This window comes from Sorex araneus, chromosome 8 (assembly GCF_027595985.1).
Source record: "Sorex araneus isolate mSorAra2 chromosome 8, mSorAra2.pri, whole genome shotgun sequence".
Taxonomy (NCBI): Eukaryota; Metazoa; Chordata; class Mammalia; order Eulipotyphla; family Soricidae; genus Sorex; species Sorex araneus.
In genome coordinates this window covers 68,247,592-68,253,566 of record NC_073309.1, presented here as the reverse complement: position 1 = coordinate 68,253,566, position 5,975 = coordinate 68,247,592, and the positions used below count along the sequence as shown (strand labels likewise).

Genomic DNA, 5,975 nt, shown 5'->3' with positions numbered 1-5,975 from the left:
CACACAGAAATTCTTTAGAAAGAAAGAAAAGGCGATGCTGAAATCAAAGCAACCCAGATGGCCTATAAACAGGCTAATTATGTGGAAGACCCAGAAGCAACTCTGAAGTTTCTTCCCCAGCTGCTTACGGAGTCTGCCAGGTAGCCAGATGCTGGCAGGGTGAACACGTCTTCCACAGGTCATCAGCAAAGCGCTCTACACATTAAAGCAAATGATAGCCCCCCAGTAACTTTCTTTGTGAAGCAAAGCAATACTTTAAATCTTTATGGGTAGAATTCTGGAAGATTTCTTCCCCACCCCCCTAATTCTGGAAGATTTCTAAACCTCCATCTTGTTCAAAGAATAAGAAGGATACAGATTGTCCTTTGTTGCTGGCATTGCAGTTAAGGAGCACTGCCTTTGTGTATCTATCCGCATCCCTACGCAAAGGCAACTGATGGAGGAAACCCAAATCTCATTTGTTGTTTAATTATTGGAATTTAGAGGAAAATGGCAAGATGTTGATGATGGATGTCCTTTTGTGTCTATATTTTCATTACCATCTTAGAAATATTAGGTCCAAGACTTCGCTCAGACTTTGAAATAAGAGATTATGACAGAAAAATCTCTGCTGTCTCTAGACCTTCCCACAGCCTTTGTGACATCCCTAGTGGGCCAAGGAGGTCAAGCAATGCAGGGCATTTTTGCTAATTGAGTTGGATGGTTTCAACATTATATGCAGAGATGCCAGGTGCACAAATTCTGAAGGAAAACAAGACAGAGGGGGAGAAGAGAGAATGTGGTGCCTTTCTATTTAAAACCCAAGGCAAAGATATCATTGAAGGCAACAAGCAACCCAGTTCTTATCAGAGGCAAGATTTCCTTTTGTTTAAACTATGGAGTCTCTTGCCTGCATGCCTGGCTGGCTTCCCTCCCTGCCCTGAGCAGAGCTCCCGGTGGCTGAAGACCACAGGAACCTAGCCACAGTTATGCTCAAGGCCTCTCATCACATGTTCAGACAAGCCTCATGCATGAAGGTATCAGTAGAGGAACCCATGTGTGTGTAATCCCATCAACGGCCAACACCCAGAGACTTAAAAGCAAGCTCCCAAAAGCGATTATAACCAATATCTTATAACCTACTTTTTCCTCTGGGAGAAACTAGCAAACTACTGAGAGCTTCCTGCCCACATGGGACAGCCTTGCAAGCTTCCCCTGGTGTATCCATATGCCAAAGGCAGTAACAAGCTGAATCTCATCCCCCTGACCCTGAAAGAGCCTCCAATGCGGCATCAATGGGAAGGCCAAGAAGAGAAAGGCTTCTAAAATCTCAGGGATAGGATGAATGTAGAGGTTACTGAGACCGCTCGAGCAACTCGACAATCAACGGGATTTCGTGACTTGTGAAACTATGGATCATTGGCAGGAGGAAATTGGGCCAAACCCAGTGGTGCCCTGGGCTTACTATTGGTTCCGTGTTCAGGGATCACTCCTGATGGTGTTCAGTGGATCATACAGTGTTGGGAATCACATGCAGATCTAACGATACCAACACATGCAAGGCAAATGCCTTAACATTGTGCTCTCTCCCCAATCCAAACCAATGAATCCTACTCTATGCTTATATCCTTGTTGATTATGGATTTATGAGAAATGCATATTAATGGAAAGACTAAGGTCTTCTAGAAGTTCAAATGCTATCAGTTGTCATTTCAAACTATAATTATAGGAAGAAGGTATGGTATCTATGTTCAGTGATATTGCTCAGGTGACAAACCTAGAAAAAGAGATTCCCAGCTAACTCTACTATTTTCTAGGCTCACATATTATTATGCTCTACTGTGATTTTTTGGGTGCATATGTCATCTATGATACATTATCTGAAGAAAGAAATCATGTGCTGTACTGCTAAATTAAAAATTTCTATTATGTGAGAGATTTTTTTCAGCAGTTTTTGGATAGACGGACATTCATATGCAATAGATATGTGACACTTACCTTACACATTATGAAAAAACTGTCTCAAAATGGATAAATAAATTAAATGGAAAAGCTACAATAGAAATCTTAGAGGAAATATCTTTTTTTAAAATTTGTGATTTTGCTTAGTAGTCTATTATATAGGAAGTAAAAGTAAAAAGTAGGTAAGTTGAACATCATCAAAATTGAAAGTATTTGTGCATCATAAAACTATCAAGAAAGCAATGAGGTAACTGACAGAATAGCACTGTAGCACTGTCATCCCATTGTTCATCAAATTGCTTGAGCGGGCACCAGTAACGTCTCCATTGTGAGACTTGTTGTTACTGATTTTGGCATATCGAATATGCCACGGGTAGCTTGCCAGGCTCTGCCATGCAGGTGGAATACTCTTGGTAGCTTGCCAGACACTCTGAGAGGGACAGAGAAATAGAACCCGGGTCCGCTGCTGTTGGCGATGGACTGAGCTACCAGGGCGAGCCCACATAGATTGTACTTCAGACAGGAACATTTTCCCCCTTCAAGCTGCCTTCAGAAAATAATTTCAGTCTATTGAAAGAGGCAGTGTTTCCTTCTCTCACAGAAGCCTGGCTGGTCTTTGACATGCAGATCTCAGGTGTTAGCCAGGCCTGACCTTTGACATTGTAAATTGTAGGCTCTGGCCCAGCCTGTAATTTTCAGGTGCTGCCTAGTTTTGTAATTGACATGTAGATTTGCTGTGGCAGTCCAGCCTAGTCTTTGGGATGTAAATCCAAGTGCTTTTAGCCCAAGAAAGGTATCGGTTTTTGTTTTGTATCTTCTTTCTGGAGGCCAAGATTACTGGCCTGTAGATACAAGGAAATAATGCTGTCTCAATGTTCTTCCTGTAACATCTTTTGGTGCCTTTAATGATGTCAATGTATTGCGCCCTTTAGAAGTGCCATGATCAATAAAAGGAGATCCACGAGGCCCTCTGCCTTTCCTAAGAGCCAGAGAGAGCCTTAGTCCTCCCTGAGACACATTTCTTCTTCATGCCTTATCTCAGCGCCTCCAACCGCAAGAATATTCACTCAACAGGCTTCATGCAAGGCAAACACCCTACCTGCTGTGCTATTGCTCCAGCCCAACCTACAGAATTTTCACAAATCATGTATCTAATGATGGGCTCATACTGAGAATACATAAAAAACAACAAATCAATAAAATAAAAGATAAATAACCCACTTAAAATAGAGAAAGTGACTAGACATTTCTTTACAGATATGTAAAAATGCTCACTACACACATGAAAAGGTGCTCAACATCACGAGTTATTAAGAAAATACAAATCAAAACCACAATTCTTATTAATATATCTATATTACTCTTTTATATTACTATGGAACCAAAATGATGAAGAATAGTTAAGTATAGGCTAGATTGGAGAAATTTAATCCTCAAATATAGTGATTCTCAAAGTAGGTGATGGAGGGTGCTAGAAGACTGTGTGTGGGCAATAGCAGCCTTGGGTCAGAGAGTGGAGTGCTTTCTGTTGGTTCATTTAAAGGAGATGCATTTTCAGGAGGGTACTTACCACGAGGATACTTAGTGATTTTATTTCTGAAAAGGGGGTGGTAGGCCAAGATCATATACTATGAAGAAAATATAGTATATACTATTCATAATATACTATGGTGTAATATAATCTGATAGTTCTTAAAAAAACAACTTAAATATAACTGCTGTATGTTCAAGTTAGTTTACTCTGATGTGTCCAATAGAAAGAAAAACATATATCACCAAAACTTCTACAAGAATGTTCATAGAATGTTTATAATAGTCCCAAAGTAAAAAACAACCCAAATGTCCATCAACTGATGGATGGCTAAATAAAACATGTTTGATCTATACCATGAAATATTATACAGCCATAAATAGAAATAAAATATTGACATATGCCATAATAAGGATGAATTTTGAAATCACATTCTAAGTGAAAGAAATCAATTACATATTGTATGATTCAATGTGTGAACTGTCCATAATAGGAAAATGCATTGCAAGAGAAAGTAGATTCGCATTGCCTGGGCAGGGCCAAAGACAAATAGGGGAACAACAGCTGATAGTTCTATTTTGGGAGGCTCATAAACAACTGTGGTAAAAGTTTACAACTCTGTGAATAGTCTAAAACCTACAGAGTTGCACACTTTAAATGGTTAAATCTTATGTTATTTGAATTCAGTTGATCAAAGCTGTATGAAAAAGACCCTCCTGTTTACCCTTCTTACTGTAATTCAGGCATTTGTCTAGCTCTGAAAATGTAAAATAAATATGACAATGCGGTGTAACCTGAAACAATAACAGAGAGATAATTAAGAAGTTAAATTAATAAAAAAGTAAGAACTAACAGGGGCATAATTGATTATCATGGTAAAGAATAGGCTAATATCAGCTGTTTAAAGAAGATTTTGTTTGCTCTTTGTTTTCAGGTCCAACCCAGAGAGATCAGGGCTTGTTCAATACAGATACTCAGGGGTCATCCTCCTTGTACTCTGGGGACCATAAGCAGCACTGGGAATCAACCTGAGTTGGATGCACGTAAGGCAAGCTCCTTCCTTACTATAACTATTTCTCTGGATCGAGGTAGTTTTTAAAGGAAAAAGAAGTTTGTCCCTTTATTGACATGAGAAGAGCAATACATAATGAGGAAACAGGACATACCAAACCATTAAGGCATGCTATGTGTTTTATTTTGTTGTATGAATTATTTTTTAATAATTCTACATTTCAAAGGACAAAAATAGCAAGATACAAAAAGGATTTTATTGAGTAACTAGGACAGTACCAAAGAATAGTGACAGGAATGCGATTTCAGGGCCCAAAGTGTGGGATAGAGTGGGAGTAGAGACCAGGCAAATGGCATGCTCATAGGACGCTGATCTGACACGCCTTTCTCTGTTCCTCATCTGTACATAGCCCCGGAAGGCCTATTGCTTCTTTCTCTATCATAGCAGGAAAGAAAGAGTAGGTCTCTAGTTCAAGTATCACGTTTCTAAATATTCGAGTTGGACTCCAAACTCAGCAAGCAGCACCAGAAACTGAACTCAAAGCCACTTCTCTGTGTTGGAAGAAATATCCCTTTCATAAATGTCCTGAGGAAATAGGCACAAGGTTGGGTGTAAATTGTTGGTCTGTGTAAATAATTGTCATCAGGGGGTTGGAGAAATAGCACAGCAGGTGGGCCATTTGCCTTGCAGGCAGCTGACCCAGATTTGATTCCCTACATCCCATATGGTTCCCCGAACACCGCCAGGAGTAATTTCTGAGTGCATGAGCCAAGAGTAACCCATGAGTATCGCCGAGTATGACCCAAAAAGAAAAAAAATTGTCATCAGAAGGCTACATCTTCAAATCATGTCAGGTTGCCAACCAATTTGAGATGAAGGACCACAATAAAGCCAGTTGGATTGGCACCTTCAACCTCTGTCTAGCAGGATGGGTCACAATGCGGTGGCAAGTCCAGGTTGTAGGCTAGCCTCAACAGCCCTGAACAAAAGGGTAAGCTGGCTATTTATTGAACACAATTTCTGCTCCCCCACCCTAGGACCCTGGCTCCAGACATGTGAACAGATACGTAAGTTGACAATTATGCACAGTTAATAGACATCATATTTAAGACACACCATGCTCACTTTGGCAGCACATACACTAAAATTGGAATGATAGAAAATTAGTTGGACCTTGTACATGGATGATGTACCAATTTGTGAAGTGTTCCATATTTTTGTACATGAGAAGTGATTATTAACGTTATTGTAAACCATAGAGTCTCGATCAGTAACACAAATTTAAGTTAAAAAATTAAATAGAGAGACACAGCAGTGAATCCTGGAAGACAGCAACTCACCAGAGATCTCTCCAGACCCCAGAGCCAGCCAATTCCACCAGGGCACCTCAGATGGAGTGGGTGCGCCCTCTCTGCCCACCCCAGGTAAACGCTGGTGGCCACAAGCTTCCAGGAGCAAAACCCAGGTACTCGGTTTTTCAGAGACTAAGAC

At 40.3% G+C, this 5,975-nt stretch overlaps 1 non-coding gene across 1 annotated transcript; it reads left to right on the top strand.

Moving 5' to 3' along the window:
• Positions 1-5,601: 5,601 nt before the first annotated feature.
• LOC129406874 (U6 spliceosomal RNA) lies at positions 5,602-5,703 on the top strand. The gene has a single exon (XR_008631302.1). It is a non-coding gene; the product is annotated as a U6 spliceosomal RNA (small nuclear RNA).
• The last annotated feature ends 272 nt before the right edge of the window (positions 5,704-5,975 follow it).